The sequence below is a fragment of the Equus caballus genome, chromosome 1 (genome assembly GCF_041296265.1).
Source record: "Equus caballus isolate H_3958 breed thoroughbred chromosome 1, TB-T2T, whole genome shotgun sequence".
NCBI lineage: Eukaryota > Metazoa > Chordata > Mammalia > Perissodactyla > Equidae > Equus > Equus caballus.
Genome location: NC_091684.1, coordinates 71,217,069 through 71,242,125, shown reverse-complemented (window position 1 = coordinate 71,242,125; position 25,057 = coordinate 71,217,069).

Here is a 25,057-nt window from a genome sequence, read left to right as displayed (position 1 = left end):
AACAACTCGCTCTGCACAGTGCTCTTACAGCCTACCGGGAACATCTCTTCCAAAGGCCTGTGAAACGCAGTTTCTTTGCAGGCCTGATCTGGCTGAAGTAGTTCTTCTGCTCTGGGTGTGCTACATCGCCCTAGAGCTGAAAGGCACAAAGTGCAGGCTTCTTTCCAAAGGGCGAGTTGGGCCCCACAGCATCTTGCTTCCAGCTCTTTGGGAAGCTAAGAAACAACTCGCTCTGCACAGTGCTCTTACAGCCTACCGGGAACATCTCTTCCAAAGGCCTGTCAAACGCAGTTTCTTTGCAGGCCTGATCTGGCTGAAGTAGGACTTCTGCTCTGGGTGTGCTACATTGCCCTAGAGCTGAAAGGCACAACGTGCAGGCTTCTTTCCAAAGGGCGACTTGGGCCCCGCAGCATCTTGCTTCCAGCTCTTTGGGAAGCTAAGAAACAACTCGCTCTGCACAGTGCTCTTACAGCCTACCGGGAACATCTCTTCCAAAGGCCTGTGAAACGCAGTTTCTTTGCAGGCCTGATCTGGCTGAAGTAGGACTTCTGCTCTGGGTGTGCTACATTGCCCTAGAGCTGAAAGGCACAACGTGCAGGCTTCTTTCCAAAGGGCGAGTTGGACCCCACAGCATCTTGCTTCCAGCTCTTTTGGAAGCTAAGAAACAACTCGCTCTGCACAGTGCTCTTACAGCCTACCGGGAACATCTCTTCCAAAGGCCTGTGAAACGCAGTTTCTTTGCAGGCCTGATCTGGCTGAAGTATGACTTCTGCTCTGGGTGTGCTACATTGCCCTAGAGTTGAAAGGCACAACGTGCAGGCTTCTTTCCAAAGGGCGAGTTGGACCCCACAGCATCTTGCTTCCAGGTCTTTGGGAAACTAAGAAACAACTCGCTCTGCACAGTGCTCTTACAGCCTACCGGGAACATCTCTTCCAAAGGCCTGTGAAAAGCAGTTTCCTCGCAGACCTGATCTCGCTGAAGTAGAACTTCTGCTCTGTGTGTGCTTCTTTGCCCTAGAGCTGAAAGGCACAACGTGTAGGCTTCTTTCCATAGGGCGAGTTGGGCCCCACAGCATCTTGCTTCCAGCTCTTTGGGAAGCTAAGAAACAACTCGCTCTGCACAGTGCTCTTACAGCCTACCGGGAACATCTCCTCCAAAGGCCTGTGAAACGCAGTTTCTTTGCAGGCCTGATCTGGCTGAAGTAGGACTTCTGCTCTGCTTGTGCTACATTGCCCTAGAGCCGAAAGGCACAACGTGCAGGATTCTTTCCAAAGGGCGAGTTGGGCCCCACAGCATCTTGCTTCCAGCTCTTTGGGAAGCTAAGAAACAACTCGCTCTGCACAGTGCTCTTACAGCCTACCGGGAAGATCTCTTCCAAAGGCCTGTGAAACCCAGTTTCTTTGCAGGTCTGACCTGGCTGAAGTAGGACTCCTGCTCTGGGTGTGCTACATTGTCCTAGAGCTGAAAGGCACAACGTGCAGGCTTCTTTCCAAAGGGCGAGTTGGGACCCACAGCATCTTGCTTCCAGCTCTTTGGGAAGCTAAGAAACAACTCGCTCTGCACAGTGCTCTTACAGCCTACCGGGAACATGTCTTCCAAAGGCCTGTGAAACGCAGTTTCCTTGCAGGCCTGATCTGGCTGAAGTAGGACTTCTGCTCTGGGTGTGCTACATTGCCCATGAGCTGAAAGGCACAACTTGCAGGCTTCTTTCCAAAGGGCGACTTGGGCCCCACAGCATCTTGCTTCCAGCTCTTTGGGAAGCTAAGAAACAACTCGCTCTGCACAGTGCTCTTACAGCCTACCGGGAACATCTCTTCCAAAGGCCTGTCAAACGCAGTTTCTTTGCAGGCCTGATCTGGCTGAAGTAGGACTCCTGCTCTGGGTGTGCTACATTGCCCTAGAGCTGAAAGGCACAACGTGCAGGCTTCTTTCCAAAGGGCGAGTTGGGCCCCACAGCATCTTGCTTCCAGCTCTTTGGGAAGCTAAGAAACAACTCGCTCTGCACAGTGCTCTTACAGCCTACCGGGAACATCTCTTCCAAAGGCCTGTGAAACGCAGTTTCTTTGCCGGCCTGATCTGGCTGAAGTAGGACTCCTGCTCTGGGTGTGCTACATTGCCCTAGAGCTGAAAGGCACAACGTGCAGGCTTCTTTCCGAAGGGCGAGTTGGGCCCCACGGCATCTTGCTTCCAGCACTTTGTGAAGCTAACAAACAACTCGCTCTGCACAGTGCTCTTACAGCCTACCGGGAACAACTCTTCCAAAGGCCTGTGAAACGCAGTTTCTTTGCAGGCCTGATCTGGCTGAAGTAGGACTTCTGCTCTGGGTGTGCTACATTGCCCTAGAGCTGAAAGGCACAACGTGCAGGCTTCTTTCCAAAGGGCGAGTTGGGCCCCACAGCATCTTGCTTCCAGCTCTTTGGGAAGCTAAGAAACAACTCGCTCTGCACAGTGCTCTTACAGCCTACCGGGAACATCTCTTCCAAAGGCCTGTGAAACGCAGTTTCTTTGCAGGCCTGATCTGGCTGAAGTAGGACTTCTGCTCTGGGTGTGCTACATTGCCCTAGAGCTGAAAGGCACAACGTGCAGGCTTCTTTCCAAAGGGCGAGTTGGGCCCCACAGCATCTTGCTTCCAGCTCTTTGGGAAGCTAAGAAACAACTCGCTCTGCACAGTGCTCTTAGAGCCTACCGGGAACATCTCTTCCAAAGGCCTGTGAAACGCAGTTTCTTTGCAGGCCTGATCTGGCTGAAGTAGGACTTCTGCTCTAGGTGTGCTACATTGCCTAGAGCTGAAAGGCACAACGTGCAGGCTTCTTTCCAAAGGGTGAGTTGGGCCACACATCATCTTGCTTCCAGCTCTTTGGGAAGCTAAGAAACAACTCGCTCTGCACAGTGCTCTTACAGCCTACCGGGAACATCTCTTCCAAAGGCCTGTGAAACACAGTTTCTTTGCAGGCCTGATCTGGCTGAAGTAGGACTCCTTCTCTGGGTGTGCTACATTGCCCTAGAGCTAAAGGCACAACGTGCAGGCTTCTTTCCAAAGGGCGAGTTGGGCCCCACAGCATCTTGCTTCCAGCTCTTTGGGAAGCTGAGAAACAACTCGCTCTGCACAGTGCTCTTGCAGCCTACCGGGAACATCTCTTCCAAAGGCCTGTGAAACGCAGTTTCTTTGCAGGCCTGATCTGGCTGAAGTAGGACTCCTGCTCTGGGTGTTGTACATTGCCCTAGAGCTTCAACGCACAAGGCCCAGCCTTGTATAAAAGGGGGAGAGAGGCCCCAAAGCATCTTGCTTCCAGCTCCTTGGGAAGCTAAGAAACAGCTCGCTCTGCACAGTATTCTTACAGCCTACCGGAACATCTCTTACAAAGGCCAGTGAAACGCAGTTTCTTTGCAGGCCTGATCTGCCTGAAGTAGAACTTCTGCTCTGGGTGTGCTGCATTGCCCTAGAACTTCCATGCACAAGGCCCTACCTTGTATCCACCTGGAGAGAGGCCCTAAAGAATCTTGCTTCGAGCGATTTGGGAAGCTAAGAAAAAACTCGCTGTGCACAGTGCTCTTACAGCCTACCGAGAACATCTCTTACACAGTCCTGTGAAACGCAGTTTTCCTTGCAAGCCTGATCTGGCTGAAGTAGAACTTCTGCTCTGGGTGTGCTACATTGCCCTAGAGCTGAAAGGCACAATGTGCTGAATCATTTCCAAAGACGGAGATACGCCCCAAAGCATCTTGCTTCCAGCTCTTTGGGAATCAAAGAAAAAACTCGCTCTGCACAGTGCTCTTACAGCCTACCGGGAACATCTCTTCCAAAGGCCTGTGAAACGCAGTTTCTTTGCAGGCCTGATCTGGCTGAAGTAGGACTTCTGCTCTGGGTGTGCTACATTGCCCTAGAGCTGAAAGGCACAACGTGCAGGCTTCTTTCCAAAGGGCGAGTTGGGCCCCACAGCATCTTGCTTCCAGCTCTTTGGGAAGCTAAGAAACAACTCGCTCTGCACAGTGCTCTTACAGCCTACCGGGAACATCTCTTCCAAAGGCCTGTGAAACGCAGTTTCTTTGCAGGCCTGATCTGGCTGAAGTGCGACTTCTGCTCTGGGTGTGCTACATTGCCTAGAGCTGAAAGGCACAACGTGCAGGCTTGTTTCCAAAGGGCGAGTTGGGCCCCACAGCATCTTGCTTCCAGCTCTTTGGGAAGCTAAGAAACAACTCGCTCTGCACAGTGCTCTTACAGCCTACCGGGAACATCTCTTCCAAAGGCATGTGAAACGCAGTTTCTTTGCAGGCCTGATCTGGCTGAAGTAGGACTTCTGCTCTGGGTGTGCTACATTGCCCTAGAGCTGAAAGGCACAACGTGCAGGCTTCTTTCCAAAGGGCGAGTTGGGCCCCACAGCATCTTGCTTCCAGCTCTTTGGGAAGCTAAGAAACAACTCGCTCTGCACAGTGCTCTTACAGCCTACCGGGAAGATCTCTTCCAAAGGCCTGTGAAACGCAGTTTCTTTGCAGGCCTGATCTGGCAGAAGTAGGACTTCTGCTCTGGGTGTGCTACATTGCCCTAGAGCTGAAAGGCACAACGTGCAGGCTTCTTTCCAAAGGGCGAGTTGGGCCCCACAGCATCTTGCTTCCAGCTCTTTGGGAAGCTAAGAAACAACTCGCTCTGCACAGTGCTCTTACAGCCTACCGGGAACATCTCTTCCAAAGGCCTGTGAAACGCAGTCTCTTTGCAGGCCTGATTTGGCTGAAGTAGGACTTCTGCTCTGGGTGTGCAACATTGCCTAGAGCTGCAAGGCACAACGTGCACGCTTCTTTCCAAAGGGCGAATTGGGCCCCACAGCATCTTGCTTCCAGCTCTTTGGGAAGCTAAGAAACACCTCGCTCTGCACAGTGCTCTTACAGCCTACCGGGAACATCTCTTCCAAAGGCCTGTCAAACGCAGTTTCTTTGCAGGCCTGATCTGGCTGAAGTAGAACTTCAGCTCTGGGTGTGCTACATTGCCTAGAGCTGAAAGGGAAACCTGCAGGCTTCTTTCCAAAGGGCGAGTTGGGCCCCACAGCATCTTGCTTCCAGCTCTTTGGGAAGCTAAGAAACAACTCGCTCTGCACAGTGCTCTTACAGCCTACCGGGAACATCTCTTCCAAAGGCCTGTGAAACGCAGTTTCTTTGCAGGCCTGATCTGGCTCAAGTAGGACTCCTGCTCTGGGTGTGCTACATTGCCCTAGAACTGAAAGGCACAACGTGCAGGCTTCTTTCCAAAGGGCGCGTTGGGCTCCACAGCATCTTGCTTCCAGCTCTTTGTGAAGCTAACAAACAACTCGCTCTGCACAGTGCTCTTACAGCCTACCGGGAACAACTCTTCCAAAGGCCTGTGAAACGCAGTTTCTTTGCAGGCCTGATCTGGCTGAAGTAGGACTTCTGCTCTGGGTGTGCTACATTGCCCTAGAGCTGAAAGGCACAACGTGCAGGCTTCTTTCCAAAGGGCGAGTTGGGCCCCACAGCATCTTGCTTCCAGCTCTTTGGGAAGCTAAGAAACAACTCGCTCTGCACAGTGCTCTTACAGCCTACCGGGAACATCTCTTCCAAAGGCCTGTGAAAGGCAGTTTCTTTGCAGGCCTGATCTGGCTGAAGTAGTTCTTCTGCTCTGGGTGTGCTACATCGCCCTAGAGCTGAAAGGCACAACGTGCAGGCTTCTTTCCAAAGGGCGAGTTGGGCCCCACAGCATCTTGCTTCCAGCTCTTTGGGAAGCTAAGAAACAACTCGCTCTGCACAGTGCTCTTACAGCCTACCGGGAACATCTCTTCCAAAGGCCTGTCAAACGCAGTTTCTTTGCAGGCCTGATCTGGCTGAAGTAGGACTTCTGCTCTGGGTGAGCTACATTGCCCTAGAGCTGAAAGGCACAACGTGCAGGCTTCTTTCCAAAGGGCGACTTGGGCCCCGCAGCATCTTGCTTCCAGCTCTTTGGGAAGCTAAGAAACAACTCGCTCTGCACAGTGCTCTTACAGCCTACCGGGAACATCTCTTCCAAAGGCCTGTGAAACGCAGTTTCTTTGCAGGCCTGATCTGCCTGAAGTAGGACTTCTGCTCTGGGTGTGCTACATTGCCCTAGAGCTGAAAGGCACAACGTGCAGGCTTCTTTCCAAAGGGCGAGTTGGACCCCACAGCATCTTGCTTCCAGCTCTTTTGGAAGCTAAGAAACAACTCGCTCTGCACAGTGCTCTTACAGCCTACCGGGAACATCTCTTCCAAAGGCCTGTGAAACGCAGTTTCTTTGCAGGCCTGATCTGGCTGAAGTATGACTTCTGCTCTGGGTGTGCTACATTGCCCTAGAGCTGAAAGGAACAACGTGCAGGCATCTTTCCAAAGGGCGAGTTGGGCCCCACAGCATCTTGCTTCCAGCTCTTTGGAAAGCTAAGAAACAACTCGCTCTGCAAAGTGCTGTTACAGCCTACCGGGAACATCTCTTCCAAAGGCCTGTGAAACGCAGTTTCTTTGCAGGCCTGATCTCGCTGAAGTAGAACTTCTGCTCTGGGTGTGCTACATTGCCCTAGAGTTGAAAGGCACAACGTGCAGGCTTCTTTCCAAAGGGCGAGTTGGACCCCACAGCATCTTGCTTCCAGCTCTTTGGGAAACAAAGAAACAACTCGCTCTGCACAGTGCTCTTACAGCCTACCGGGAACATCTCTTCCAAAGGCCTGTGAAAAGCAGTTTCCTCGCAGACCTGATCTCGCTGAAGTAGAACTTCTGCTCTGTGTGTGCTTCTTTGCCCTAGAGCTGAAAGGCACAACGTGTAGGCTTCTTTCCATAGGGCGAGTTGGGCCCCACAGCATCTTGCTTCCAGCTCTTTGGGAAGCTAAGAAACAACTCGCTCTGCACAGTGCTCTTACAGCCTACCGGGAACATCTCTTCCAAAGGCCTGTGAAACGCAGTTTCTTTGCAGGCCTGATCTGGCTGAAGTAGGACTTCTGCTCTGCTTGTGCTACATTGCCCTAGAGCCGAAAGGCACAACGTGCAGGATTCTTTCCAAAGGGCGAGTTGGGCCCCACAGCATCTTGCTTCCAGCTCTTTGGGAAGCTAAGAAACAACTCGCTCTGCACAGTGCTCTTACAGCCTACCGGGAACATCTCTTCCAAAGGCCTGTGAAACCCAGTTTCTTTGCAGGTCTGACCTGGCTGAAGTAGGACTCCTGCTCTGGGTGTGCTACATTGTCCTAGAGCTGAAAGGCACAACGTGCAGGCTTCTTTCCAAAGGGCGAGTTGGGACCCACAGCATCTTGCTTCCAGCTCTTTGGGAAGCTAAGAAACAACTCGCTCTGCACAGTGCTCTTACAGCCTACCGGGAACATCTCTTCCAAAGGCCTGTGAAACGCAGTTTCCTTGCAGGCCTGATCTGGCTGAAGTAGGACTTCTGCTCTGGGTGTGCTACATTGCCCATGAGCTGAAAGGCACAACTTGCAGGCTTCTTTCCAAAGGGCGACTTGGGCCCCACAGCATCTTGCTTCCAGCTCTTTGGGAAGCTAAGAAACAACTCGCTCTGCACAGTGCTCTTACAGCCTACCGGGAACATCTCTTCCAAAGGCCTGTCAAACGCAGTTTCTTTGCAGGCCTGATCTGGCTGAAGTAGGACTTCTGCTCTGGGTGTGCTACATTGCCCTAGAGCTGAAAGGCACAACGTGCAGGCTTCTTTCCAAAGGGCGAGTTGGGCCCCACAGCATCTTGCTTCAAGCTCTTTGGGAAGCTAAGAAACAACTCGCTCTGAACAGTGCTCTTACAGCCTACCGGGAACATCTCTTCCAAAGGCCTGTGAAACGCAGTTTCTTTGCCGGCCTGATCTGGCTGAAGTAGGACTCCTGCTCTGGGTGTGCTACATTGCCCTAGAGCTGAAAGGCACAACGTGCAGGCTTCTTTCCAAAGGGCGAGTTGGGCCCCACAGCATCTTGCTTCCAGCTCTTTGTGAAGCTAACAAACAACTCGCTCTGCACAGTGCTCTTACAGCCTACCGGGAACAACTCTTCCAAAGGCCTGTGAAACGCAGTTTCTTTGCAGGCCTGATCTGGCTGAAGTAGGACTTCTGCTCTGGGTGTGCTACATTGCCCTAGAGCTGAAAGGCACAACGTGCAGGCTTCTTTCCAAAGGGCGAGTTGGGCCCCACAGCATCTTGCTTCCAGCTCTTTGGGAAGCTAAGAAACAACTCGCTCTGCACAGTGCTCTTACAGCCTACCGGGAACATCTCTTCCAAAGGCCTGTGAAACGCAGTTTCTTTGCAGGCCTGATCTGGCTGAAGTAGGACTTCTGCTCTGGGTGTGCTACATTGCCCTAGAGCTGAAAGGCACAACGTGCAGGCTTCTTTCCAAAGGGCGAGTTGGGCCCCACAGCATCTTGCTTCCAGCTCTTTGGGAAGCTAAGAAACAACTCGCTCTGCACAGTGCTCTTAGAGCCTACCGGGAACATCTCTTCCAAAGGCCTGTGAAACGCAGTTTCTTTGCAGGCCTGATCTGGCTGAAGTAGGACTTCTGCTCTAGGTGTGCTACATTGCCTAGAGCTGAAAGGCACAACGTGCAGGCTTCTTTCAAAGGGTGAGTTGGGCCACACATCATCTTGCTTCCAGCTCTTTGGGAAGCTAAGAAACAACTCGCTCTGCACAGTGCTCTTACAGCCTACCGGGAACATCTCTTCCAAAGGCCTGTGAAACACAGTTTCTTTGCAGGCCTGATCTGGCTGAAGTAGGACTCCTTCTCTGGGTGTGCTACATTGCCCTAGAGCTAAAGGCACAACGTGCAGGCTTCTTTCCAAAGGGCGAGTTGGGCCCCACAGCATCTTGCTTCCAGCTCTTTGGGAAGCTGAGAAACAACTCGCTCTGCACAGTGCTCTTGCAGCCTACCGGGAACATCTCTTCCAAAGGCCTGTGAAACGCAGTTTCTTTGCAGGCCTGATCTGGCTGAAGTAGGACTCCTGCTCTGGGTGTTGTACATTGCCCTAGAGCTTCAACGCACAAGGCCCAGCCTTGTATAAAAGGGGGAGAGAGGCCCCAAAGCATCTTGCTTCCAGCTCCTTGGGAAGCTAAGAAACAGCTCGCTCTGCACAGTATTCTTACAGCCTACCGGAACATCTCTTACAAAGGCCAGTGAAACGCAGTTTCTTTGCAGGCCTGATCTGCCTGAAGTAGAACTTCTGCTCTGGGTGTGCTGCATTGCCCTAGAACTTCCATGCACAAGGCCCTACCTTGTATCCACCTGGAGAGAGGCCCTAAAGAATCTTGCTTCGAGCGATTTGGGAAGCTAAGAAAAAACTCGCTGTGCACAGTGCTCTTACAGCCTACCGAGAACATCTCTTACACAGTCCTGTGAAACGCAGTTTTCCTTGCAGGCCTGATCTGGCTGAAGTAGAACTTCTGCTCTGGGTGTGCTATATTGCCCTAGAGCTGAAAGGCACAAAGTGCTGAATCATTTCCAAAGACGGAGATACGCCCCAAAGCATCTTGCTTCCAGCTCTTTGGGAAGCTAAGAAACAACTCGCTCTGCACAGTGCTCTTACAGCCTACCGGGAACATCTCTTCCAAAGGCCTGTGAAACGCAGTTTCTTTGCAGGCCTGATCTGGCTGAAGTGCGACTTCTGCTCTGGGTGTGCTACATTGCCTAGAGCTGAAAGGCACAACGTGCAGGCTTCTTTCCAAAGGGCGAGTTGGGCCCCACAGCATCTTGCTTCCAGCTCTTTGGGAAGCTAAGAAACAACTCGCTCTGCACAGTGCTCTTACAGCCTACCGGGAACATCTCTTCCAAAGGCCTGTGAAACGCAGTTTCTTTGCAGGCCTGATCTGGCTGAAGTAGGACTTCTGCTCTGGGTGTGCTACATTGCCCTAGAGCTGAAAGGCACAACGTGCAGGCTTCTTTCCAAAGGGCGAGTTGGGCCCCACAGCATCTTGCTTCCAGCTCTTTGGGAAGCTAAGAAACAACTCGCTCTGCACAGTGCTCTTACAGCCTACCGGGAAGATCTCTTCCAAAGGCCTGTGAAACGCAGTTTCTTTGCAGGCCTGATCTGGCAGAAGTAGGACTTCTGCTCTGGGTGTGCTACATTGCCCTAGAGCTGAAAGGCACAACGTGCAGGCTTCTTTCCAAAGGGCGAGTTGGGCCCCACAGCATCTTGCTTGCAGCTCTTTGGGAAGCTAAGAAACAACTCGCTCTGCACAGTGCTCTTACAGCCTACCGGGAACATCTCTTCCAAAGGCCTGTGAAACGCAGTCTCTTTGCAGGCCTGATTTGGCTGAAGTAGGACTTCTGCTCTGGGTGTGCAACATTGCCTAGAGCTGCAAGGCACAACGTGCACGCTTCTTTCCAAAGGGCGAATTGGGCCCCACAGCATCTTGCTTCCAGCTCTTTGGGAAGCTAAGAAACACCTCGCTCTGCACAGTGCTCTTACAGCCTACCGGGAACATCTCTTCCAAAGGCCTGTGAAACGCAGTTTCTTTGCAGGCCTGATCTGGCTGAAGTAGGACTTCTGCTCTGGGTGTCCTACATTGCCCTAGAGCTGAAAGGCACAACGTGCAGGCTTCTTTCCAAAGGGCGAGTTGGGCACCACAGCATCTTGCTTCCAGCTCTTTGGGAAGCTAAGAAACAACTCGCTCTGCACAGTGCTCTTACAGCCTACCGGGAACATCTCTTCCAAAGGCCTGTGAAACGCAGTTTCTTTGCAGTCCTGATCTGGCTGAAGTACGACTTCTGCTCTAGGTGTGCTACATTGCCTAGAGCTGAAAGGCACAACGTGCAGGCTTCTTTCCAAAGGGCGTGTTTGGCCTCGCAGCATCTTGCTTCCAGCTCTTTGGGAAGCTAAGAAACAACTCGCTCTGCACAGTGCTCTTACAGCCTACCGGGAGCATCTCTTCCAAAGGCCTGTGAAACGCAGTCTCTTTGCAGGCCTGATCTGGCTGAAGTAGGACTTTTGCTCTGGGTGTGCTACATTGCCTAGAGCTGAAAGGGAAACCTGCAGGCTTCTTTCCAAAGGGCGAGTTGGGCCCCACAGTATCTTGCTTCCACCTCTTTGGGAAGCTAAGAAACAACTCGCTCTGCACAGTGCTCTTACAGCCTACCGGGAACATCTCTTCCAAAGGCCTGTGAAACGCAGTTTCTTTGCAGGCCTGATCTGGCTCAAGTAGGACTCCTGCTCTGGGTGTGCTACATTGCCCTAGAACTGAAAGGCACAACGTGCAGGCTTCTTTCCAAAGGGCGCGTTGGGCTCCACAGCATCTTGCTTCCAGCTCTTTGTGAAGCTAACAAACAACTCGCTCTGCACAGTGCTCTTACAGCCTACCGGGAACAACTCTTCCAAAGGCCTGTGAAACGCAGTTTCTTTGCAGGCCTGATCTGGCTGAAGTAGGACTTCTGCTCTGGGTGTGCTACATTGCCCGAGAGCTGAAAGGCACAACGTGCACGCTTCTTTCCAAAGGGCGAGTTCGGCCCCACAGCATCTTGCTTCCAGCTCTTTGGGAAGCTAAGAAACAACTCGCTCTGCACAGTGCTCTTACAGCCTACCGGGTACATCTCTTCCAAAGGCCTGTGAAACGCAGGTTCTTTGCAGGCCTCACCTGGCTGAAGTAGGACTTCTGCTCTGGGTGTGCTACATTGCCCTAGAGCTGAAAGGCACAACGTGCAGGCTTCTTTCCAAAGGGCGAGTTGGGCCCCACAGCATCTTGCTTCCAGATCTTTGGGAAGCTAGGAAACAACTCGCTCTGCACAGTGCTCTTACAGCCTACCGGGAACATCTCTTCCAAAGGCCTGTGAAACGCAGTTTCTTTGCAGGCATGATCTGGCTGACGTAGGACTCCTGCTCTGGGTGTTGTACATTGCCCTAGAGCTTCAACGCACAAGGCCCAGCCTTGTATAAAAGGGGGAGAGAGGCCCCAAAGCATCTTGCTTCCAGCTCCTTGGGAAGCTAAGATACAGCTCGCTCTGCACAGTATTCTTACAGCCTACCGGAACATCTCTTACAAAGGCCAGTGAACGCAGTTTCTTTGCAGGCCTGATCTGCATGAAGTAGAACTTCTGCTCTGGGTGTGCTACATTGCCCTAGAGATGAAAGACACAACGTGCGGTCTTCTTTCCAAAGGGCGAGTTGGGAGCAAAGCATCTAGCTTCCAGCTCTTTGGGAAGCTAAGAAACAACTCGCTCTGCACATTCCTCTTACAGACTACTGGGAACATCTCTTCCAAAGGCCCGTGAAAAGTAGTTTCTTTGCAGGCCTGATCTGCCTGAAGTAGAACTTCTGCTCCGGGTGTGCTGCATTGCCCTAGAACTTCCATGCACAAGGCCCTACCTTGTATCCACCTGGAGAGAGGCCCTAAAGAATCTTGCTTCCAGCGATGTGGGAAGCTAAGAAAAAACTCGCTGTGCACAGTGCTCTTACAGCCTACCGAGAACATCTCTTACACAGTCCTGTGAAACGCAGTTTTCCTTGCAGGCCTGATCTGGCTGAAGTAGAACTTCTGCTCTGGGTGTGCTATATTGCCCTAGAGCTGAAAGGCACAAAGTGCTGAATCATTTCCAAAGACGGAGATACGCCCCAAAGCATCTTGCTTCCAGCTCTTTGGGAATCTAAGAAAAAACTCGCTCTGCACAGTGCTCTTACAGCCTACCGGGAACATCTCTTCCAAAGGCCTGTGAAACGCAGTTTCTTTGCAGGCCTGATCTGGCTGAAGTAGGACTTCTGCTCTGGGTGTGCTACATTGCTCTAGACCTGAAAGGCACAACGTGCAAGCTTCTTTCTAAAGGGCGAGTTGGGCCCCACAGCATCTTGCTTCCAGCTCTTTGGGAAGCTAAGAAACAACTCGCTCTGCACAGTGCCGTTACAGCCTACCGGGAACATCTCTTCCAAAGGCCTGTGAAACACAGTTTCTTTGCAGGCCTGATCTGGCTGAAGTAGGACTCCTGCTGTGGGTGTGCTACATTGCCCTAGAGCTGAAAGGCACAACGTGCAGGCTTCTTTCCAAAGGGCGAGTTGGGCTCCACAGCATCTTGCTACCAGCTCTTTGGGAAGCTAAGAATCAACTCGCTCTGCACAGTGCTCTTACAGCCTACCAGAACATCTCTTCCAAATGGCTGTGAAACGCAGTTTCTTTGCAGGCCTGATCTGGCTGATGTAGGACTTCTGCTCTGGGTGTGCTACATTGCCCTAGAGCTGAAAGTCACAACGTGCAGGCTTCTTTCCATAGGGCGAGTTGGGCCCCACAGCATCTTGCTTCCAGCTCTTTGGGAAGCTAAGAATCAACTCGCTCTGCACCATGCTCTTATAGCCTACCGGGAACATCTCTTCCAAAGGCCTGTGAAACGCAGTTTCTTTGCAGGCCAGATCTGGTTGAAGTAGGACTTCTCCTCTTGGTGTGCTTCATTGCCCTAGAGCTGAAAGGCACAACGTGCAGGCTTCTTTCCAAAGGGCGAGTTGGGCCCCACAGCATCTTGCTTCCAGCTCTTTGGGAAGCTAAGAAACAGCTCGCTCTGCACAGTGCTCTTACAGCCTACCGGGAACATCTCTTCCAAAGGCCTGTGAAACGCAGTCCCTTTGCAGGCCTGATCTGGCTGAAGTAGGACTTCTGCTCTGGGTGTGCAACATTGCCTAGAGCTGCAAGGCACAACGTGCACGCTTCTTTCCAAAGGGCGAATTGGGCCCCACAGCATCTTGCTTCCAGCTCTTTGGGAAGCTAAGAAACAACTCGCTCTGCACAGTGCTCTTACAGCCTACCGGGAACATCTCTTCCAAAGGCCTGTGAAACGCAGTTTCTTTGCAGGCCTGATCTGGCTGAAGTAGGACTTCTGCTCTGGGTGTGCTACATTGCCTAGAGCTGAAAGGGAAAACGTGCAGGCTTCTTTCCAAAGGGCGAGTTGGGCCCCACAGCATCTAGCTTCCAGCTCTTTGGGAAGCTAAGAAACAACTCGCTCTGCACATTCCTCTTACAGACTACCGGGAACATCTTTTCCAAAGGCCCATGACAAGTAGTTTCTTTGCAGGCCTGATCTGCCTGAAGTATAACTTCTGCTATGGGTGTGCTGCATTGCCCTAGAACTTCCATGCACAAGGCCCTACCTTGTATCCACCTGGAGAGAGGCCCTAAAGAATCTTGCTTCCAGCGATTTGGGAAGCTGATAAAAAAACTCGCTGTGCACAGTGCTCTTACAGCCTACCGAGAACTTCTCTTACAAAGGCCTGTGAAACGCAGTTTTTTTGCAGGCGTCATGTGGCTGAAGTAGTACTTCTGCTCTGGGTGTGCTACATTGCCCTAGAGCTTCCATGCACAAGGCCCAGTCTTGTATCCAAACTGGAGAGAGGCCCTAAAGCATCTTGCTTCCAGCTCTATGGCAAGCTAAGAAACAACTCGCTGTGCACAGTGCTCTTACAGCCTACCGGGAACATATCGTAAAAGGGGCTGTGAAACGCAGTTTTTTGCAGGCCTGATATGGGTGGAGTAGAAACTCTGCTCTGGGTGTGCTAAATTGCCCTAGAGCTCCAAGGCACAAAGTGCTGAATCATTTCCAAAGACGGAGATACACCCCACAGCATCTTGCTTAAAGCTTTTTGTGAAGCTAAGAATCAACTCGCTCTGCACAGTGCTCCTACAGCCTACCGGGAACATCTCTTCCAAAGGCCTGTGAAACGCAGTTTCTTTGCAGGCCTGATCTGGCTGAAGGAGAACTTGTGCTCTGCATGTGCTACATTGCCCTTTAGCTTCCATGCACAAGGCCCTGCCTTGTATCCAAAGTGGAGAGAGGCCCTAAAGAATCTTGCTTCCAGCTCTTCGGGAAGATAAGAAACAACTCGCTCTGCACAGTGCTCTTACAGCCTACCGGGAACATCTCTTCCACAGTCCTGTGAAACGCAGTTTTCCTTGCAGGCCTGATCTGGCTGAAGTAGAACTTCTGCTCTGGGTGTGCTACATTGCCCTAGAGCTGAAAGGCACAAAGTGCTGAATCATTTCCAAAGACGGAGATACGCCCCAAAGCATCTTGCTTCCAGCTCTTTGGGAATCTAAGAAAAAACTCGCTCTGCACAGTGCTCTTGCAGCCTACCGGGAACATGTCTTCCAAAGGCCTGTGAAACGCAGTTTCTTTGCAGGCCTGATCTGGCTGAAGTAGGACTCCTGCTCTGGGTGTGCTACATTGCCCTAGAGCAGAAAGGCACAACGTGCAGGCTTCTTTCCAAAGGGCGAGTTGGGCCCCACAGCATCTTGCTTCCAGCTCTTTGGGAAGCTAAGAAACAACTCGCTCTGCACAGTGCTCTTACAGCCTACCGGGAACATCTCTTCCAAAGGCCTGTGTAACGCAGTTTCTTGTAGGCCTGATCTGGGTGAAGTAGGACTTCTGCTCTGGGTGTGCTACGTTGCCCTAGAGCTGAAAGGCACAACGTGCAGGCTTCTTTCCAAAGGGCGAGTTGGGCCCCACAGCGTCTTGCTTCCAGCTCTTTGGGAAGCTAAGAAACAACTCGCTCTGCACAGTGCTCTTACAGCCTACCGTGAACATCTCTTCCAAAGGCCTGTGAAACGCACTTTCTTTGCAGGCCTTATCTGGCTGAAGTAGGTCTTCTGCTCTGGGTGTGCTACATTGCCCTAGTGCTGAAAGGCACAACGTGCAGTCTTCTTTCCAAAGGGCGAGTTGGGCCCCACAGCATCTTGCTTCTAGATCTTTGGAAGGTAAGAAACAACTCGCTCTGCACAGTGCTCTTACAGCCTACCGGGAACATCTCTTCCAAAGGCCTGTGAAAAGCAGTTTCCTCGCAGTCCTGATCTCGCTGAAGTAGAACTTCTGCTCTGTGTGTGCTTCATTGCCCTAGAGCTGAAAGGCACAACGTGCAGGCTTCTTTCCAAAGGGCGAGTTGGGCCCCACTGCCTCTTGCTTCCAGCTCTTTGGGAAGCTAAGAAACAACTCGCTCTGCACAGTGCTCTTACAGCCTACCGGGAACATCTCTTCCAAAGGCCTGTGAAACGCAGTTTCTTTGCAGGCCTGATCTGGCTGAAGTAGGACTTCTGCTCTGGGTGTGCTACATTGCCCTAGAGCCGAAAGGCACAACGTGCAGGCTTCTTTCCAAAGGGCGAGTTGGGCCCCACAGCATCTTGCTTCCAGCTCTTTGGGATGCTAAGAAACAACTCGCTCTGCACAGTGCTCTTACAGCCTACCGGGAACATCTCTTCCAAAGGCCTGTGAAACGCAGTTTCTTTGCAGGCCTGATCTCGCTGAAGTAGGACTCCTGCTCTGGGTGTGCTACATTGCCCTAGAGCTGAAAGGCACAACGTGCAGGCTACTTTCCAAAGGGCGAGTTGGGCCCCACAGCCTCTTGCTTCCAGCTCTTTGGGAAGCTAAGAAACAACTCGCTCTGCACAGTGCTCTTACAGCCTACCGGGAACATCTCTTCCAAAGGCCTGTGAAACGCAGTTTCTTTGCAGGCCTGATCTGGCTGAAGTAGGACTCCTGCTCTGGGTGTGCTACATTGCCCTAGAGCTGAAAGGCACAACGTGCAGGCTTCTTTCCAAAGGGCGAGTTGGGCCCCACAGCATCTTGCTTCCAGCTCTTTGGGAAGCTAAGAAACAACTCGCTCTGCACAGTGCTCTTACAGCCTACGGGAACATCTCTTCCAAAGGCCTGTCAAACGCAGTTTCTTTGCAGGCCTGATCTGGCTGAAGTAGGACTTCTGTTCTGGGTGTGCTACATTGCCCTAGAGCTGAAAGGCACAACGTGCAGGCTTCTTTCCAAAGGGAGAGTTGGGCCCCGCAGCATCTTGCTTCCAGCTCTTTGGGAAGCTAAGAAACAACTCGCTCTGCACAGTGCTCCTACAGCCTAACGGGAACATCTCTTCCAAAGGCCTGTGAAACACAGTTTCTTTGCAGGCCTGATCTGGCTGAAGTAGGACTTCTGCTCTGGGTGTGCTACATTGCCCTAGAGCTGAAAGGCACAACGTGCAGGCTTCTTTCCAAAGGGCGAGTTGGGCCCCACAGCATCTTGCTTCCAGCTCTTTGGAAAGCTAAGAAACAACTCGCTCTGCACAGTGCTGTTACAGCCTACCGGGAACATCTCTTCCAAAGGCCTGTGAAACGAAGTTTCTTTGCAGGCCTGATCTCGCTGAAGTAGAACTTCTGCTCTGGGTGTGCTACATTGTCCTAGAGCTGAAAGGCACAACGTGCAGGCTTCTTTCCAAAGGGCGAGTTGGACCCCACAGCATCTTGCTTCCAGCTCTTTGGGAAGCTAAGAAACAACTCGCTCTGCACAGTGCTCTTACAGCCTACCGGGAACATCTCTTCCAAAGGCCTGTGAAACGCAGTTTCTTTGCAGGCCTGATCTGGCTGAAGTATGACTTCTGCTCTGGGTGTGCTACATTGCCCTAGAGCTGAAAGGCACAACGTGCAGGCTTCTTTCCAAAGGGCGAGTTGGGCCCCACAGCATCTTGCTTCCAGCTCTTTGGGAAGCTAAGAAACAACTCGCTCTGCACAGTGCTCTTACAGCCTACCGGGAACATCTCTTCCAAAGTCCTGTGAAACGCAGTTTCTTTGCAGGCCTGATCTCGCTGAAGTAGAACTTCTGCTCTGTGTGTGCTTCATTGGCCTGGAGCTGAAAGGCACAACGTGCAGGCTTCTTTCCATAGGGCGATTTGGGCCCCACAGCATCTTGCTTCCAGCTCTTTGGGAAGCTAAGAAACAACTCGCTCTGCACAGTGCTCTTACAGCCTACCGGGAACATCTCTTCCAAAGGCCTGTGAAACGCAGTTTCTTTGCAGGCCTGATCTGGCTGAAGTAGGACTCCTGCTCTGGGTGTTGTACATTGCCCTAGAGCTTCAACGCACAAGGCCCAGCCTTGTATAAAAGGGGGAGAGAGGCCCCAAAGCATCTTGCTTCCAGCTCCTTGGGAAGCTAAGAAACAGCTCGCTCTGCACAGTATTCTTACAGCCTACCGGAACATCTCTTACAAAGGCCAGTGAAATGCAGTTTCTTTGCAGGCCTGATCTGCCTGAAGTAGAACTTCTGCTCTGGGTGTGCTACATTGCCCTAGAGCTGAAAGGCACAACGTGCGGTCTTCTTTCCAAAGGGCGAGTTGGGAGCAAAGCATCTAGCTTCCAGCTCTTTGGGAAGCTAAGAAACTACTCGCTCTGCACATTCCTCTTACAGACTACCGGGAACATCTCTTCCAAAGGCCCGTGAAAAGTAGTTTCTTTGCAGGCCTGATCTGCCTGAAGTAGAACTTCTGCTCTGGGTGTGCTGCATTGCCCTAGAACTTCCATGCACAAGGCCCTACCTTGTATCCACCTGGAGAGAGGCCCTAAAGAATCTTGCTTCCAGCGATTTGGGAAGCTAAGAAAAAACTCGCTGTGCACAGTGCTCTTACAGCCTACCGAGAACATCTCTTCCACAGTCCTGTGAAACGCAGTTTTCCTTGCAGGCCTGATCTGGCTGAAGTAGAACTTCTGCTCTGGGTGTGCTACATTGCCCTAGAGCTGAAAGGCACAACGTGCAGGCTTCTTTCCAAAGGGCGAGTTTGGCCCCACAGCATCTTGCTTCCAGCTCTTTGGGAAGCTAAGAAACAACTCGCTCTGCACAGTGCTCTTACAGCCTACCGGGAGCATCTCTTCCAAAGGCGTGTGAAACGCAGTTTCTTTGCAGGCCTGATCTGGCTGAAGTAGGACTTCTGCTCTCGGTGTGCTACATTGCCTAGAGCTGAAAGGCACAACGTGCAGGCTTCTTTCCAAAGGGCGAGTTGGGCCCCACAGCATCTTGCTTCCAGCTCTTTGGGAAGCTAAGAAACAACTCGCTCTGCACAGTGCTCTTACAGCTTACCGGGAACATCTCTTCCAAAGGCCTGTGAAACACAGTTTCTTTGCAGGCCTGATCTGGCTGAAGTAGGACTCCTGCTCTGGGTGTGCTACATTGCCCTAGAGCTGAAAGGCACAACGTGCAGGCTCCTTTCCAAAGGGCGAGTTGGGCTCCACAGCATCTTGCTTCCAGCTCTTTGGGAAGCTAATAAACAACTCGCTCTGCACAGTGCTCTTGCAGCCTACCGGGAACATCTCTTCCAAAGGCCTGTGAAACGCTGTTTCTTTGCAGGCCTGACCTGGCTGAAGTAGGACTCTTGCTCTGTGTGTGCTACATTGCCCTAGAGCTGAAAGGCACAACGTGCAGGCTTCTTTCCAAAGGGCGTGTTGGGCCCCACAGCATCTTGCTTCCAGCTCTTTGGGAAGCTAAGAAACAACTCGCTCTGCACAGTGCTCTTACAGCCTACCGGGAACATCTCTTCCAAAGGCCTGTGAAATGCAGTTTCTTTGCAGGCCTGATCTGGCTGAAATAGGACTCCTGCTCTGGGTGTGCAACATTGCCTAGAGCTGAAAGGCACAACGTGCAGGCTTCTTTCCAAAGGGCGAGTTGGGCCCCACAGCATCTTGCTTCCAGCTCTTTGGGAAGCTAAGAAACAACTCGCTCTGCACAGTGCTCTTACAGCCTACCGAGAACTTCTCTTACAAAGGCCTGTGAAACGCAGTTTTTTTGCAGGCGTCATGTGGCTGAAGTAGTACTTCTGCTCTGGGTGTGCTACATTGCCCTAGAGCTTCCATGCACAAGGCCCAGTCTTGTATCCAAACTGGAGAGAGGCCCTAAAGCATCTTGCTTCCAGCTCTATGGCAAGCTAAGAAACAACTCGCTGTGCACAGTGCTCTTACAGCCTACCGGGAACATATCGTAAAAGGGGCTGTGAAACGCAGTTTTTTGCAGGCCTGATATGGGTGGAGTAGAAACTCTGCTCTGGATGTGCTAAATTGCCCTAGAGCTCCAAGGCACAAAGTGCTGAATCATTTCCAAAGACGGAGATACACCCCACAGCATCTTGCTTAAAGCTTTTTCTGAAGCTAAGAATCAACTCGCTCTGCACAGTGCTCCTACAGCCTACCGGGAACATCTCTTCCAAAGGCCTGTGAAACGCAGTTTCTTTGCAGCCTGATCTGGCTGAAGGAGAACTTGTGCTCTGCATGTGCTACATTGCCCTTTAGCTTCCATGCACAAGGCCCTGCCTTGTATCCAAAGTGGAGAGAGGCCCTAAAGAATCTTGCTTCCAGCTCTTCGGGAAGATAAGAAACAACTCGCTCTGCACAGTGCTCTTACAGCCTACCGGGAACATCTCTTCCACAGTCCTGTGAAACGCAGTTTTCCTTGCAGGCCTGATCTGGCTGAAGTAGAACTTCTGCTCTGGGTGTGCTACATTGCCCTAGAGCTGAAAGGCACAAAGTGCTGAATCATTTCCAAAGACGGAGATACACCCCAAAGCATCTTGCTTCCAGCTCTTTGGGAATCTAAGAAAAAACTCGCTCTGCACAGTGCTCTTACAGCCTACCGGGAACATGTCTTCCAAAGGCCTGTGAAACGCAGTTTCTTTGCAGGCCTGATCTCGCTGAAGTAGAACTTCTGCTCTGTGTGTGCTTCATTGGCCTAGAGCTGAAAGGCACAACGTGCAGGCTTCTTTCCATAGGGCGATTTGGGCCCCACAGCATCTTGCTTCCAGCTCTTTGGGAAGCTAAGAAACAACTCGCTCTGCACAGTGCTCTTACAGCCTACCGGGAACATCTCATCCAAAGGCCTGAGAAACGCAGTTTCCTTGCGGCCTGATCTGGCTGAAGTAGGACTTCTGCTCTGGGTGTGCTACATTGCCCTTGAGCTGAAAGGCACAACTTGCAGGCTTCTTTCCAAAGGGCGAGTTGGGCCCCACAGCATCTTGCTTCCAGCTCTTTGGGAAGCTAAGAAACAACTCGCTCTGCACAGTGCTGTTACAGCCTACCGGGTACATCTCTTCCAAAGGCCTGTGAAACGCAGTTTCTTTGCAGGCCTGATCTGGCTGAAGTAGGACTCCTGCTCTGGGTGTGCTACATTGCCCTAGAGCTGAAAGGCACAACGTGCAGGCTACTTTCCAAAGGGCGAGTTGGGCCCCACAGCATCTTGCTTCCAGCTCTTTGGGAAGCTCAGAAACAACTCGCTCTGCACAGTGCTCTTACAGCCTACCGGGAACATCTATTCCAAAGGCCTGTGAAACGCAGTTTCTTTGCAGGCCTGATCTGGCTGAAGTAGGACTCCTGCTCTGGGTGTTCTACTTTGCCCTAGAGCTGAAAGGCACAACGTGCAGGCTTCTTTCCAAAGGGCGAGTTGGGCCCCACAGCATCTTGCTTCCAGCTCTTTGGGAAGCTAAGAAACAACTCGCTCTGCACAGTGCTCTTACAGCCTACCGGGAACATCTTTTCCAAAGGCCTGTGAAACACAGTTTCTTTGTAGGCCTGACCTGGCTGAAGTAGGACTCTTGCTCTGGGTGTGCTACATTGCCCTAGAGCTGAAAGGCACAACGTGCAGGCTTCTTTCCAAAGGGCGAGTTGGGCCCCACAGCATCTTGCTTCCAGATCTTTGGGAAGCTAAGAAACAACTCGCTCTGCACAGTGCTCTTACAGCCTACCGGGAACATCTCTTCCAAAGGCCTGTGAAACGCAGTTTCTTTGCAGGCCTGATCTGGCTGAAGTAGGACTCCTGCTCTGGGTGTTGTACATTGCCCTAGAGCTTCAACGCACAAGGCCCAGCCTTGTATAAAAGGGGGAGAGACGCCCCAAAGCATCTTGCTTCCAGCTCCTTTGGAAGCTAAGATACAGCTCGCTCTGCACAGTATTCTTACAGCCTACCGGAACATCTCTTACAAAGGCCAGTGAAATGCAGTTTCAATGCAGGCCTGATCTGCCTGAAGTAGAACTTCTGCTCTGGGTGTGCTACATTGCCCTAGAGCTGAAAGGCACAACGTGCGGTCTTCTTTCCAAAGGGCGAGTTGGGAGCAAAGCATCTAGCTTCCAGCTCTTTGGGAAGCTAAGAAACTACTCGCTCTGCACATTCCTCTTACAGACTACCGGGAACATCTCTTCCAAAGGCCCGTGAAAAGTAGTTTCTTTGCAGGCCTGATCTGCCTGAAGTAGAACTTCTGCTCTGGGTGTGCTGCATTGTCCTAGAACTTCCATGCACAAGGCCCTACCTTGTATCCACCTGGAGAGAGGCCCTAACGAATCTTGCTTCCAGCGATTTGGGAAGCTAAGAAAAAACTCGCTGTGCACAGTGCTCTTACAGCCTACCGAGAACATCTCTTACACAGTCCTGTGAAACGCAGTTTTCCTTGCAGGCCTGATCTGGCTGAAGTAGAACTTCTGCTCTGGGTGTGCTACATTGCCCTAGAGCTGAAAGGCACAAAGTGCTGAATCATTTCCAAAGACGGAGATACGCCCCAAAGCATCTTGCTTCCAGCTCTTTGGGAATCTAAGAAAAAACTCGCTCTGCACAGTGCTCTTACAGCCTACCGGGAACATCTCTTCCAAAGGCCTGTGAAACGCAGTTTCTTTGCAGGCCTGATCTGGCTGAAGTAGGACTTCTGCTCTAGGTGTGCTACATTGCCTAGAGCTGAAAGGCACAACGTGCAGGCTTCTTTCCAAAGGGCGAGTTGGGCCCCACAGCATCTTGCTTCCAGCTCTTTGGGAAGCTAAGAAACAACTCGCTCTGCACAGTGCTCTTACAGCCTACCGGGAACATCTCTTCCAAAGGCCTGTGAAACGCAGTTTCTTTGCAGGCCTGACTGGCTGAAGTAGGACTCCTGCTGTGGGTGTGCTACCTTGCCCTAGAGCTGAAAGGCACAACGTGCAGGCTTCTTTCCAAAGGGCGAGTTGGGCCCCACAGCATCTTGCTTCCAGCTCTTTGGGAAGCTAAGAAACAACTCGCTCTGCACAGTGCTCTTACAGCCTACCGGGAACATCTCTTCCAAAGGCCTGTGAAACGCAGTTTCTTTGCAGGCCTGACTGGCTGAAGTAGGACTTCTGCTCTGGGTGTGCAACATTGCCCTAGAGCTGAAAGGCACAACGTGCAGGCTCCTTCCAAAGGGCGAGTTGGGCCCCACAGCATCTTGCTTCCAGCTGTTTGGGAAGCTAAGAAACAACTCGCTCTGCACATTCCTCTTACAGACTACCGGGAACATCTCTTCCAAATGCCCGTGAAAAGTAGTTTCTTTGCAGGCCTGATCTGCCTGAAGTAGAACTTCTGCTCTGGGTGTGCTGCATTGCCATAGAACTTCCATGCACAAGGCCCTACCTTGTATCCACCTGGAGAGAGGCCCTAAAGAATCTTGCTTTCAGCGATTTGGGAAGCTAAGAAAAAACTCGCTGAGCACAGTGCTCTTACAGCCTACCGAGAACATCTCTTCCACAGTCCTGTGAAACGCAGTTTTCCTTGCAGGCCTGATCTGGCTGAAGTAGAACTTCTGCTCTGGGTGTGCTACATTGCCCTAGAGCTGAAAGGCACAACGTGCAGGCTTCTTTCCAAAGGGCGAGTTGGGCCCCACAGCATCTTGCTTCCAGCTCTTTGGGAAGCTAAGAAACAACTCGCTCTGCACAGTGCTCTTACAGCCTACCGGGAACATCTCTTCCAAAGGCCTGTGAAAAGCAGTTTCCTCGCAGACCTGATCTCGCTGAAGTAGAACTTCTGCTCTGTGTGTGCTTCATTGCCCTAGAGCTGAAAGGCACAACGTGCAGGCTTCTTTCCAAAGGGCGAGTTGGGCCCCACTGCATCTTGCTTCCAGCTCTTTGGGAAGCTAAGAAACAAGTCGCTCTGCACAGTGCTCTTACAGCCTACCGGGAACATATCTTCCAAAGGCCTGTGATACGCAGTTTCTTTGCAGGCCTGATCTGGCTGAAGTAGGACTTCTGCTCTGGGTGTGCTACATTGCCCTCGAGCCGAAAGGCACAACGTGCAGGCTTCTTTCCAAAGGGCGAGTTGGGCCCCACAGCATCTTGCTTCCAGCTCTTTGGGAAGCTAAGAAACAACTCGCTCTGCACAGTGCTCTTACAGCCTACCGGGAACCTCTCTTCCAAAGGCCTGTCAAACGTAGTTTCTTTGCAGGCCTGATCTCGCTGAAGTAGGACTCCTGCTCTGGGTGTGCTACATTGCCCTAGAGCTGAAAGGCACAACGTGCAGGCTACTTTCCAAAGGGCGAGTTGGGCCCCACAGCATCTTGCTTCCAGCTCTTTGGGAAGCTAAGAAACAACTCGCTCTGCACAGTGCTCTTACAGCCTACCGGGAACATCTCTTCCAAAGGCCTGTGAAACGCAGTTTCTTTGCAGGCCTGATCTGGCTGAAGTAGGACTCCTGCTCTGGGTGTGCTACATTGCCCTAGAGCTGAAAGGCACAACGTGCAGGCTTCTTTCCAAAGGGCGAGTTGGGCCCCACAGCATCTTGCTTCCAGCTCTTTGGGAAGCTAAGAAACAACTCGCTCTGCACAGTGCTCTTACAGCCTACCGGGAACATCTCTTCCAAAGGCCTGTCAAACACAGTTTATTGGCAGGCCTGATCTGGCTGAAGTAGGACTTCTGCTCTGGGTGTGCTACATTGCCCTAGAGCTGAAAGGCACAACGTGCAGGCTTCTTTCCAAAGGGCGAGTTGGTCCCCACAGCATCTTGCTTCCAGCTCTTTGGGAAGCTAAGAAACAACTCGCTCTGCACAGTGCTCCTACAGCCTACCGGGAACATCTCTTCCAAAGGCCTGTGAAACGCAGTTTCTTTGCAGGCCTGATCTGGCTGAAGTAGGACTTCTGCTCTGGGTGTGCTACATTGCCCTAGAGCTGAAAGGCACAACGTGCAGTCTTCTTTCCAAAGGGCGAGTTGGGCCCCACAGCATCTTGCTTCCAGCTCTTTGGAAAGCTAAGAAACAACTCGCTCTGCACAGTGCTGTTACAGCCTACCGGGAACATCTCTTCCAAAGGCCTGTGAAACGCAGTTTCTTTGCAGGCCTGATCTCGCTGAAGTAGAACTTCTGCTCTGGGTGTGCTGCATTGTCCTAGAGCTGAAAGGCACAACGTGCAGGCTTCTTTCCAAAGGGCGAGTTGGACCCCACAGCATCTTGCTTCCAGCTCTTTGGGAAGCTAAGAAACAACTCGCTCTGCACAGTGCTCTTACAGCCTACCGGGAACATCTCTTCCAAAGGCCTGTGAAACGCAGTTTCTTTGCAGGCCTGATCTGGCTGAAGTATGACTTCTGCTCTGGGTGTGCTACATTGCCCTAGAGC